This window comes from Papaver somniferum, unplaced genomic scaffold (genome assembly GCF_003573695.1).
Source record: "Papaver somniferum cultivar HN1 unplaced genomic scaffold, ASM357369v1 unplaced-scaffold_18, whole genome shotgun sequence".
NCBI classification, from domain to species: domain Eukaryota; kingdom Viridiplantae; phylum Streptophyta; class Magnoliopsida; order Ranunculales; family Papaveraceae; genus Papaver; species Papaver somniferum.
The window spans coordinates 3,735,663-3,748,960 of record NW_020627707.1 but is presented as its reverse complement, the minus strand read 5'-3'; the positions used below and the strand labels follow the sequence as shown (position 1 = coordinate 3,748,960).

Below are 13,298 nucleotides of genomic sequence, written 5' to 3'. Positions count from 1 at the left end.
CGACGGCCCTGCATACAAAATAGTAAGAGATAGGGGAGATTGGGTCCCCTGTCTCAAACCCCTTGAAGGTTTGAAGAAATTTGTTGGAGACCCGTTAAGCAGCACCGACAGAGTGGTTGTCGAGATACATTGGTGCACTAAGTAGAGAATTTTTTTGATGGGGACGTCTTTTGAAGGGAGCATGGGGGGCAAATGATACGTTGACACATGTCTTTGACATTAATGAATTCTGTTTCCAAAAATACCAACACCAATTAAGAAAACAAATTTTCTCTCCAAAAATACACTTGTTTGATATTTTTGGAAACATAATTTGTCCACTAAGTTAACAACATATCATTGGTTCCTCATGCCCCCATCAAAAAATTTCTCCACTAAATTACACCATTTATTGTTAAAGCCCATTTTAGTCATGACTTGGATCAAGAAATCCCATTCAAGAAATCCCTTCTGGAGCATCATCAAGTGCGATCTTAATACACGAACCCAGTCAAGTGGACCAAATTGTCTCGATCTGAGTAATAGCTGTGCAGAATTGATGTGTAGAACCGAGCGTACTTATGCTTAAGAAATGGAACTACATCTAGTTGAGATTCTACACTGCCATTAGAGGGCAGTTCATAAACCAGGCACCATATATAAATTCAGCTTTAACTCCTAGTTTCATTTTAAAGCATTATCCAAGAAATGGCGGCATCCCGAATGAATCAATGTTTCGCGCAGGACTAATAATACTATACTAGATTTTGTGCCCGTGATATGCCCGGACAGCTTCGCAAACTTGGTTCACCAATTCAATCTACAACTACAAACTACAAATACAATGCATCACTGCCTCTTTCTTTGATTTGCTAAAGCTCGGCTTCGCCTCGCCCAAGTCCCCATTTGATTTGGTAAAGTTCGGCTTCGCCTCGCCAAAGTCCTCATTTGATTTGGTAAAGCTCGACTTCGCCTCGCCTCGCCCAAGATTTGGTAAAGCTCAACTTCGTCTCGCCCAAGTCCCCATTTGATTTGGTAAATCTCGGCTTCGCCTCGCCCAAGTCCTTTAAATTGATTGGAAGCTGTTGCAAACGAACAATGAAAAGATAAAATTTAACCGTTTTACTTTTACATATATGAACAATGAAAAATCGTATATATTCAGAAAAGATGGAAGTCCTTGTATCTGTCTAACAATAAGAATTACTTGAAGATGTTGGTAAAGAGTAGAGTAGGCGTTCAAAAAAAAAAAGCAACAACTTATCAACAGAAATAAACTATAGTAAGTAGTAACAGTAGAGTAATAACCTTGCCTCATTAGAACAACCGAAGTGAATCCAATATGGAACCCCACCTCTTCAAGAGTAATAGTTATTAATTATCTACCTCAATTTACTGGTACATTTCATAATATTAATTCTTAAAGGGCGAACAGGAGCAGTTTTAAAAATAGCTTGTTATTTTTCTTAGGATATACATAGGAACCAAAAATGGTGTGGCTCGGCTTCGCTTCGCCCCGTCGTTTTGGATTTTTCATGTGATGTGGTTCGGCTTCGACCACCCCGTCGTGATGCATTGTGTGAGAAACATAGGAACCAAAAATGGACTACACCGGCTACGTGAAGTTCTCTAATTATCGACTCGAAAGCACCCAAGTCTTTGCCAGATTCTTAGCTACCTACATGTAACAAACTCAAGTTCTCTAATTACCATGACAAATATGAATTCCAAAATTCAGACACTCTGGAGAAAAATGATTCAATGAGAATTTTGATTTGGTGTGTATCATGCTACGCACTGGGCATATATTAACGATAGTGAAAATTGGTATATATAGCTCGTCTGCGCACCGGGTTCGGTGAGAAGTTTTGATTTGACCGTCGCAATGCATTAAAGCTGATTGCATCTCTAAAAATGATTTAGATTCAGAACCCATAAACTCCATCCCAATGCCTAGAGCCATCATGAAGAAGTACGACCATGACATGCTAAATTCTATGAACCAAGTTGCTTCAAAAAAACAAACAAACTGTGAACTAAGTTACCTTCAAACACAACACCCAAGCCTTCAATGCCTCAATTTTTTTTCATTTTTATCTCATTTGAATGTTGCTGGAAGATTGACACTTTGACTCTGCAAAAGAATGCAAATAAAACAAAAGATCGTGACATTATGCAATGCTAATGCATCTGTAACTATGCTTGCCAATCTATGTTCAAAATTTGGAAAATGACCAAGCAAAAATTATAGCATCTAACAAAAGAACTTAATTTTAACTTATTCTGTATCCATAACAGCAATTACGATCTTATACAATTCTCAAGTACTACAGCTACTCCTTTATTGTTCTCACTGCATCTTGTTACATTCGCATGAATCGCATCTCATGTCCAGAAAAAAAAACTTCTCAAATTCTTAGATACTCACATAAGGATGTTCAGTGGATGAGTGGAGGATACAAAGACTACGTGGTAAACTTTATCATTAAAGCCATACAACTAAAATCCAACTCCGATACCCGCGGACGTATTCTTCTCACTGCCATGGCTAGGACTTTCAGTTCCTGTAGAAGATCGTACCAGTATCAAGATCATTTCTAGTAGCAGGTGTGACAAACTTCTAGTACAGATCGCGCTTATGATCTTTACCAAAGGAGCAAAGACCTGTAATACATACAATAACAATGACCAACTTGGAAACAATGCAGTCCCTAGTCACTGTTTCTTAGTCAAGCACTTGTAGCTTTCCATAAATGTCATCTACTCTATTATACCAATAAACTAATTTTTCATACTATTTGAAGATGACTACATTCATAACAAAAAAAAAAGTTGTTTAAATTTACAACAAATGCCAATTCTCTGTATGCCGAAGAGCTTCATAACTACTTATATTTTCTACATCTCCAATGGTTATATGTTAATTATATCCTATTCATTTCAAGACAATAAATGCATTTCAAGCAAATTAATAGAGCTACTATACTGTAAGGTCTGAAGTTACATTGAAGACAAAGGCAGTTGCACATGATAAATATATAAAGTGGGCTAGGTGAGTAAAAAAGAAGTACAAATTCACCAGCATCACCGTCATATGCGAAGTTACCAGTGAACTATTTAAACACCTCGGTCCTTCAAGTGACTAATCAAATCATAAAACAGTACAGACGAAATTAATAATAGAATCAAGTGTTCAAAGCTGGCCACTCCTATCTCAGCATGTTCTTGCACAAAGACATGTAAATCACATGGGTTTTACCAAACATAGATCTCTGGTATAACACTTCTGGTTCGTGGAGTTGTAAGCACCACTTAGTTAACCCGTACACTGCGAAAGACCGGAACCAAGAATTTCTATAAAGCGAAAATACAAAGAACTTAGCACAGAAATATAACTGAATCTACAATAATCAATATAGAATAATTCACAATTTCACAATAATACATGTAAAAAAGACAGATAGACATAACCATTCAGCAATATATAATTCTTGAAACTTGAATTTCAAATCAAAAAAATTTGGTGGTTGAATCTGGGTAGGCACAACGTGTGTATTAACTAAAAATCAGGGTTATCCAGCAGCATGATTACTCAAGAAAATTTTATCAATTTCCAAAATTGCATCAAACTTCACCCAAGGATCGTATCTATCCAGAATTTTGAGAACATCCTTATACTGTAAATGAATTGCATACATAAAGTGACATGAGCCAAACAGCTGCAGGTGGAGGTGAATATGGACTGATGGTGTTGGCGAATGTATGACATGTTGATAATGGAGTGGTGGTGGCGTATGCGAACTGCTGCTGCCTTGGGGATGTTTTATCTGTGCTCCCTGCTGCCTGTATGCTGGTGATGGATGTGAACAAGTAACTCCACCCAGCTGGTGGTAGTATGGACTGTATAGTTGAAATACATGAGTTTAATGTGAAAGAGAACCATTTCATCTGCAATACCACTTCCAGGTCTCTATGTCTCTTCTCTTGCTTTCATTACCACCAACACCATTCTAAGCATTTCAGCTGCACTATACTCCTCAACAACAAACTAAACCATTTCATCTGCAATACCACTTCCAGGTATTTATGTCTCTTCTCTTGCTTTCATTACCACCAACACCATTCTAAGCATTTCAGCTGCACTATACTCCTCAATAACAAACTAAACCAAATGATAAAGATGTCCAGGACCTGCAAAACCACCTGTCGAATAAAAATTGAAATATTTGAGAGTGAATGGTTTTTATACATATATCAGGCTAGAGTGAAGGGTTGTTTCTTGGAAAATATTTGTATTGTTAAAACATACCTACGGAGCATAGCTTGATAAAGGAGCATCTTAGTGTGCACGGTCTTGATAGAAGGAGTATCCTGGAATGCTTCATTCATTTTTTCGTAGTTAGTCTCCTAGATTAATCACCTGGAGTCATAAATGGACGTCTGTCACTTGAGAAGTCATAGAGCATGCAAGAAAGAAACCAAATTAAATAAATATTGACCTGCAGGTGTTGCACACTACTAAACCAACAATATTCATGGAAACTGCTGTAGGGAGATCAAGATCCCGAGATAAGTACAACTATTTTATCTATCAATAAAATTCTTAGTGTTACATTTACAATGAGGGTCAGGAGCATGAGTGAATACCCGTAAAGTGGAAACATGTTTTCCATGTATTGAGTGCTGCCTTCTTTTCCTATAATGTTTCGAGCCCGTATAATTAATATTAGTCCTACAATTAGAGCTACTGTGTAGACACTGAGCATACATGAATAACGAATAAGAAGATCAGTAATTTATCTACTCTTTTTAGAGCATTACAAAACCACATTTAATTAGTAAAGGTTGCAAAGAGAAATTACCCAAGAAAAATGAGATAGTGCGCCCTTTTTTCTTGGTTTTGGGTCTCAAGATTCTCATGCCTTCACTACGGTTCGAATCTGCAAAACGTAATGTTTCCTCTTCCACCCAGTCCATGAGCCTAGTAACCTATTCATACATAAACATTCAAAAAAATCAGTTCGAAATGAATCGCAAGTATTATTGGTGAGATTTATATGACTTGACATGGTAATATTTAATCGAATTGGCTGTTTTTCCAGCCTGGGAGCCAGGGTTGTTCATCGTATACCCAACCAGGGGGTTAAGTGGATGGAAATTGGGGCCACTATTTCTTGTATGATTATAGTAAGTGTCTAGATTATAGTCGTGCTGCCCTGGTGGTACTTGCACATCTACCATATCTTTTTAGTTTAACTAACCTAAACGGTACGCAAGGACACAAAGCACCAGTGCACCAGATGAATAATAATAATAATAATTGAGCGTAAACAAATGCATATCTTTAAGAGAACTCACAACAATAAAGTGAAGACCTGCAATCCACTCGCATTACAGCTACGGAAGCTTGCTGGTTCTGTAACCCGATATTTACAATACTTCTATCCACCACATTCTGCATTTCCTTTAACAACACATATTTAAGTTTTTATTTTTTCTTAAAATTAATAGGATAAGTAACCAAATGTAATTCAACATTCCAAGCCTGTATACTCGTTAATTAAACTACATACTATGAAAAAAGAAACAAAATTGACTGCCACTACAGGTGGTGCTGAGTCAAGTGGCAGTAGCAGCAACTATGTCTATGTGACTCTGCTCCATGAAAAACATTCTGTAAAGCTCTCGCAGAAACTCTCCTGTTAAGAAACATCACATGCAATCATTTGCCACAACTTCACATATACAAATGACAAACATGACCGGTGAGACTTTTCAGCAAAAACCTAAAACAAATATACTTGTTGATAGAGTTAACATAATTCATAGATCATCAGAAGAATCATCACATCTCGACGAAAGAAAAGATAAATAAGCTACAAACCACATAAGATTCCAGCTATAACCATAACTGGTATCCCCAATGACGCAATTGTCTTATATCTGAAATATAAAGAACACAAATGCATAAGGTAATCACAGGGTACTAAAATTGATTAAGATTTAAATCATCGATAAGATTTAAAAAAAAAAAAAAAAAGATTCAAAATTTCACCTGTGTTTATGTTGTGAGTTTCCCTTCTATGCTACCATAATTTTTTCGTAGCTGCAAAATAGAACAAAAGGGTTAGGGTTTATATAATAAATTTACAAAAATATGCTAATCAAACAAAAACACTGGTTCAGGTCTTTCAACAAACAGATAGAGTACATCAAATTTTTCATGGATCTCACAGTCCACATTTAAAAGATGGTATCAAAATAAGTAAAACCCTAACACATCAGGAATAGAAATCAGATATAAACTGAATCAGTGATTTCAAAACCAAATCACTTGAATCAGGGGATAAACCTGTGAGGGAGACAAATCAACAACGGGAAGACAATAAACCCTAGTCTGCAAAACTGAAACAGCCAAGTAAATAACGGAAAAGGAGCAAAGCCCAATTTTTGTTTCATGATTATGCTTCACACTAATAAGAACAGGATCTAAAACCCACAATCACTACTATGAAAATCAAAAAGAATGAATTTGTTTAAGATTATGATACTATGAAAGTATATCACCTAATTAGACCACTTTTACAGATTCCCATCAAAGTATATCGCCTGCGACAGAAAAACAAAAATAAATCAATAGTATTTCAAAAACAACAGAGACAATCGAGAAAAAGAAAGGACGGAGAAGAAAAGAGATGCGAAGAATGAACCATCTACCATCACTTGGTCCAAGTCTCCTACGCATATCTTTTATTTATTAAATCTCGGCTTTGTCTCGCCTTGTCTCTTCCCGATTTGAATTGGTGTGGCTCGGCGATTCGAGAACAATAGATGAATGTCACTCTACACATATTCTTGGATTAGTGTGACGTGGCTTTGCTCGCCCCGTCGTGCATTTTTAATTTGGAGTGGTTCGGTTCCGCCTCGTCTAGTCACTTAGGATTTTGATTTGGCTTGGCTCCGCCTCATCCCGTAGCTTAGGATTTTTGTTTGGTATGGCTCGGCTCTTCCTCGCCCCTTTTAGTTGTCGTATACATGAGTTACCACATCGGCACATCCAATTCATGAAGAACAAATGAATATCACTCTAAACATATTCTTGGTTTGGTGTGACGTGGCTTCGCCTCGCCCCGTCGTGCATTTTTAATTTGGAGTAGCTCGGTTCCGCCTCCCCCGTCGCTTAGGATTTTTTATTTGATATGGCTCGGCTTCGCCTCGTCCCGTCGTTTAGGATTTTTAATTTGGTATGGCTTGACTCGGCCTCTCCCGTCGCTTAGGATTTTTGATTTGGTATGGCGCGGCTCCGCCTCGCCCTGTCGCTTAAGATTTGTGATTTAGTTGCAGTACAAAAGAGTTACCACATCAGCACATCCAATTCATGGAGATCAAAAAGATTAAGCAAACATTCAATACACATTAGGAAATCTATATATTACATATTATAACCAAAAGTGAACGTGAATGCAGGTGCTTCATATAACTCACCATCCCAGGAAAATAATTAGTAAATATTATTTAGATTAGTTACCAACTATGCCAGAGTACAAAAGTCATGGGAGTAGTAAAAGTCATGTGAATGCAGGTGCTTCACTATTTAGATTAGTAAATATTTTCAGAGCCACCTGTCTGGTGCATCCGCCACTTTGTTTGCTTGGATTTGGTAGCACTAAGTTCACTGCACAGGAGTAAACATTGTCATGTGATCCACCTAATATTTGCTGGAAGTTCAATTGGCTCAAGAACGTTTGTGGTCTGTCCCGGTGCAATTAAAAAATTAAAATAGCTTGAGTTGTGAAGACATTTACATAGACTGCATCAATCTCCCTCACTGTGAAATTATGACCGGATAAGGCAAAGAAAAGTTCGTTGTTGATTGCAGCATTGACTATCCGTAATAAGTAGCTTTTTCCTTGAGCATCTTCCATGACTTGATCAATTGGTAACGTTTATAAGAACTGTATCTCCTTCTCTAGCATGAATTGTTGGTCCAGGAAACATTCCATTTACGGTAACAATAGGTTTGGCATGGCACAATCTGCTGATATTCTTCAGTTGAACCTGGAAAGATAAGAAAGCTAGGTATTAAAGATCATTTTGATAAAAAAAAAATTAATAAAAATCAATCAGTATATGCAAAAAATAAATGTTTCAAAAAAGATTGTGGCAGTGGTCGTCTCTCATAGATCAAACTGGTACTTCTTCACTGCAGCTTCGGCAGTAAAACTAAACATGATCATAATGATGAAGGCCAGGAAGAAAAACACAGAACCCGAGTAAGTTTTTCCTTATTTAGCCATTTATTTTAATATTTGCAGGTGTAACCTAATGACAAAATATTTTAGGATTTTCATACTACCCAAAAATTAGTAAGCTCATGACAGACATTCGATAAATAAAGGGGATTTTAATAAAGTACCACACTTTCAATTTCATGTTTAAGAAAGTGCCACCGTTTTTTTCAGAATTTATTGAATGCCATACATTTGACTTTTTCCATCCAGTTTTTTTCTAGAATCCATTAGTGTATAGGTAGCAGTTATCCAGCTTAGTAAAAGACATCTATGCCCTCAAATCGCCTCACTATACCTGAGTTAAATCAAGTCATCATAGCGAGTCATTACCGAGTTAAATCATGAGTCCATCTCCACTGCTTGACTTGCCAACAACACCTCCTACCGAACCAGCTTAGGCAATACCCAATTACAGACCATATTAAGTCCAGTCACCACCATAGATTCAATCACAACAACAATTCTCTGTTTCTTTTACTCGACTTCTCTAACCCAACAATACCTTCAGCTCAAATCAATCACCGACTGCCAACACCAGTTCCATGGAGCTGATATATTTCCACGGTAAACAATTCAGGCCAACTACAGCCAACTTGAGAACCCAATTTCCCGAAAAGATTAATCTCAGACAATAGAGATGCATAGCTTTCTTGTCTTCTTGCAAAATCTAGCAGCATACCATTTCCATTTCTTGACTTCATAAGCACGTCTCCATCTCAAAACCCCAACTGTTGTTGTAGACGAAACCATATTCGAACTCCCATCTCGGACCTCCACCACGATTCACAAATTCATGGCAGAACTGCAGTTGTCAATCTCCTTTAAGATTGACAATTACCTTGGGTAACTGGGTTGGCATATTCCTCCACTGTTTTGGACTACTGGGACGACTTCTCTCGATCAGCACCTCTGTAGCTCCATTAGCTCACGAGCTTGACTGCACAAATTCACATTGGACCCACACTTCATTCACCGGAATCTAATCCACCACTAATACAGTTTTCGAATTCCATCTGCTTCCTAAATCCAATCACAACACCCATACCATTTCAATCAAGCCCATTTGCGTATAATCAAGACAAAAAGGATACAAACATCTCCTTTATATTTTAGTTTCTTCACTTGCAGGTATGTTGAGACAAAACTCCTCCATCTTCTCATGCGTCTTCTTAATGTAACAATCAACAACACCCAGATCTTGCTCCGTTCTTGCACTATCAGGACAACAACCAACACCACCTGTCGCTGAAATATAACAGCATCGTCTGTATCGACGCTGCTTTGAGAAAGAGAAATTGTGCTCCATCGGCAGAGATTTCTCAATTAACTAGAGATCCTAATTAACTAGTACAAAATTTAACATACGAACTGAAAAAAAAATGAAAATCAAGCTTAACCCAATTCTTAAAACAACCTGAATTGTATGAATTAAACCTGATTTTGACAAACCCTAAAATTCTCAAATCAAACCCAATGTTCAATTCATTCTCAACCATCCACGGCTGTAACTCAGTTCAATTTCATCACCATACCCCATCAATTCTTCCTCATCTTCCATTTCTAGAGATCGACAAGAACAACTCTAAATGTTCATCTGAATCACCAAGAACACCTGCAGTTTCATAACAGATCCTAAATTTGAACCTTCACAATCTCAACAGATCTAATTCTCAAATCCATCTTCAATTTCTGCTCGATTCCCATCTCTCAATTTCTCTGTCTTTTTCTCGATCTAGTTCTCGGCAATAACAACTACAACTGCTGCTTTTCTCCCCTCTCAATTTCTTTGTTCCGCTTTTCTCCTAATTAATGATTCACAAGTCTTTAAGGATTTTGAAGGGTCAATAGGTAATGATGACATATTTTCTTGACTTGTTCAACACATATAGACCGGTTTGGTGGGCCCTGACGGAATATATAACAGTTGTGGCAGTTTATTAATTTTCAAAAAAACGGTGGCACTTTCTTAAACCGGAAGTTGGAAGTGTGGCATTTTATTAAAATTCCCATAAATAAACCAACATTAGCAACAATTATTTCAGAAGACGGCATACCTTAAGAGTTCCTCTATGTAAATGAAAAAGAACAAATTTTCGGCTATTTTTCCTATTTTGCAACTTCATTTACAATATTTTGCCTTCCATGAAGTCTTTGAGATAGTGCTGAAGTAGATACTGTCGAAATACTTGTTGTTGTTACAGATGTCCCTGTATGGTACCGATCCATAAATCCAATCTCCAAACTTGTTTTTCCTTGTTTCAGCCTTACCCAGTCCATGGTCGATAAAACAGCCCCACCGGCAAGGAAACTATGAGTGATGAAATGCTCCTTTTGATTTCTATATGGTACAATGTTTGAAGAAGCATCAGCCGGAATAGAGTTTTTTAGAAGTACTCATTACGAAAATCCATTTTGATTTATTTGGATAAAACACACAGACATGGAAATTACCTGCCACGAACGTGAATAAAATATGGATTCAAGAGCATGTCTCAAGGCCACAGCATCGAGCTTCAAGATCTCTGCAAGGAAGACCTGAAAAGCATCACAGTGTCGCACACCACCAGATGTAATGATTTATATAATGCACTTGTTTTACTCCCCGTGTAACCGTAAACTGTAAGTATAGCAACAAATTATGAGACGTACTGGTGTCACCAATGCCGCAAAATTGGATTACTTACATTACTGGATGGACACAATGCTGTGGAGAAATCTAAATTTAAAGTGAGTTCCCTCAATGTTATTAAAACGGTTGTGATTTTAAATATTAGTTTTACAAATTTAGCTACCACCAGTCCTTCTAAGTACTGGAAACCTCATATACCTAATCTCTCCCTCATTTTCAACCAAAGCCAGAAAATGTGATGAAATTACTGTTAATATATCACTTGTGCATTACCAACCAATACACTCAACCCAAACTTAAGCAGAACCTCTTAACTCTTTTAACTTATATTAGAACATTTTTTCCGAAGAAAACAAAAGATATAAATGGCAAAGCATATCCATAAAACTAAACTGAAATGATGAAATACTCTACATATTGTGATTTATATAAAAAGCTTCAAGCTTAACATTCAAATTGTCAAACGGAGTCTGGTGCGTGTTATAGTGAAGCAGCTCTGTCTTGTTTGGGGTGAACCTTGTGACTACATGCTTTTACCTCATTTTAGTTGAAGTTGTTAGGCCTGCAGATTTTACCTCATTTTAGTTCAATCTTCTATAGGCATGTACATTTGAGCTCAAACACATGACACACATGAAAAAAAACAGACATTGAGAAATCTAATTACCTTTAATAATCTTCATCCACATAGCCTTAAACTCAGAGATATTTTCAAATGTACCACCACCAAGATGGAAGATAAGAAATATCTTCAGATTAAAATATTATACCTTGATGCTACAGTTTTGACCAATGGACAGCATCCCAAACTCTGTCCACGATCATAATCTGATGTTACCACGGACCCATCTCCAACTCCATGAAAACCACACAAATCAACGACACCAACATCGTATTTTTCCTCTTCCGTGATGTCCGTCATCCATAGTAGTACCATCATGAAACCATAAGAAAACATGAGTATAGAAAATCAAGAAAAAACCCTAGAAAAAACTGATGAGAAATCTAAACGTGAAAGTTATTGTTTCTTTTAGTACAAACCCAAACAATTCAAGCCACTAATAGTTCAAACGAAGACGTTACTGCTCGGGAAGGAAAAGTAATATTAATAGAAAATTAATTAATCATGGAAGGGAAGGAAACTGACCTTGAATTGGTTTCAGCACAACGATCTTTCAACCATGCGATCGATTAATGGTTGTGAACTCCAAATTTGCAAAACCCAGAAAAACGGGAATCATTAAGAAGTCATTATCCCTTTCTGGAACATCAAAAGCAAAGAGGATAAAGAGAAACCCAATTCATACCTGGTTGAGAACTCCCATTTGTGTACCTGATAACAAATCTCCCGTTTGGTTTCTTTCTGATTTTAATCCCTGTGAAAAAAACCTGAAAAAAATAAGATTCAAGAAATATTCGAGAGAAAACTATTGATGGAACGATGATTAAAAATACTCTGGTTTTCAGCCGCTCGCGTATTTCACATAGAACGCCTTGTTCGGTAAATGATAAAGCCTTTGTCCCATGGCTAGTTGTTTTTCTTTTGTTTGTATCATCATTATCCCATGAACAAAGCATATCCTAGGGTTTGTTCTTAGGTTTTTTTTTCTCTCGATCTATATGAAGAAAGCATATCCTAGGGTTTGTCTTTAGGGTTCGTTGTTGTTGTTTTTGTTTTTCTTTTTATGTTTTATGAGCGAAACAGATAAATGTTTGGTATGGGTTTTTTTGGTTTTATGTTTTGCGTCCGAAATTTGTGTGGGAATTTCTCTTTTTTCTCTCATTCGAGGAAAAGTGAAACGGAACAATTCTGTGAGAGGGTGACGGTCACCGTTCAACGTGGATCCTAAGGAGCTTAAGATTTTAAAGGAGTTAGATACTCTCTCCAGGGACGGAGGAATGTAGGGACAAATGTGGTCCGCCGACCTCACTTAATTCTGAAATCCCATGACTTTAGGCTTATAATTTTTGTAATTTACATATCTTTTAGGGGCAAATATACTTTATAAAATTGAATTTTCAGTTTGAATGGGGTCAAAATTATAAAACTCATGTAAAATTAATAAAAATATATCAAATATACAATGTAAAAACAAAAGAAACGATCCAAATTATTATATCTAATTTAACTAAAATATTTTATAATTTGATTTTCACTTAGTTAATATTAAAAAGTCAATAAAAATGTCACTAGTATTTAAAATTTTTTACCTTATGAATTTGCCCCACTTGGAAAAATGTCTGGCTCCGTCACTGACTCTCTCCGTCCCACTATTAGATGACCTAGGCAAGGAATGAAAGGGAGTATTTGTTAGTATTTTTTACAATTATACCTCTATGGATAATAATTTGTCAAATTTAGAATTGATTTATTTGTCAAACTATACCATGGATTTTCA

The 13,298-nt window shown here is 36.7% G+C and overlaps 1 long non-coding RNA gene across 19 annotated transcripts; it reads right to left on the bottom strand.

Moving 5' to 3' along the window:
* Window positions 1-3,371: 3,371 nt before the first annotated feature.
* LOC113338051 lies at window positions 3,372-12,609 on the bottom strand. Of its 19 annotated transcripts, none has more exons than XR_003354579.1 (14): window positions 12,355-12,609; window positions 11,670-12,275; window positions 10,722-10,887; window positions 10,325-10,608; window positions 6,547-8,037; window positions 6,332-6,376; window positions 6,035-6,085; window positions 5,864-5,922; window positions 5,553-5,678; window positions 5,338-5,443; window positions 4,842-4,968; window positions 4,627-4,737; window positions 4,289-4,399; window positions 3,372-4,182 (listed from the first exon to the last, which is right to left on the bottom strand). It is a non-coding gene; the product is annotated as an uncharacterized LOC113338051 (long non-coding RNA). The 19 variants fall into 19 exon arrangements; XR_003354578.1 differs by lacking the exon at window positions 6,332-6,376 and having other exon boundaries at window positions 6,547-6,588; window positions 6,690-8,037; XR_003354577.1 differs by lacking the exon at window positions 6,332-6,376 and having other exon boundaries at window positions 6,547-6,588; window positions 6,697-8,037.
* Window positions 12,610-13,298: the final 689 nt, after the last annotated feature.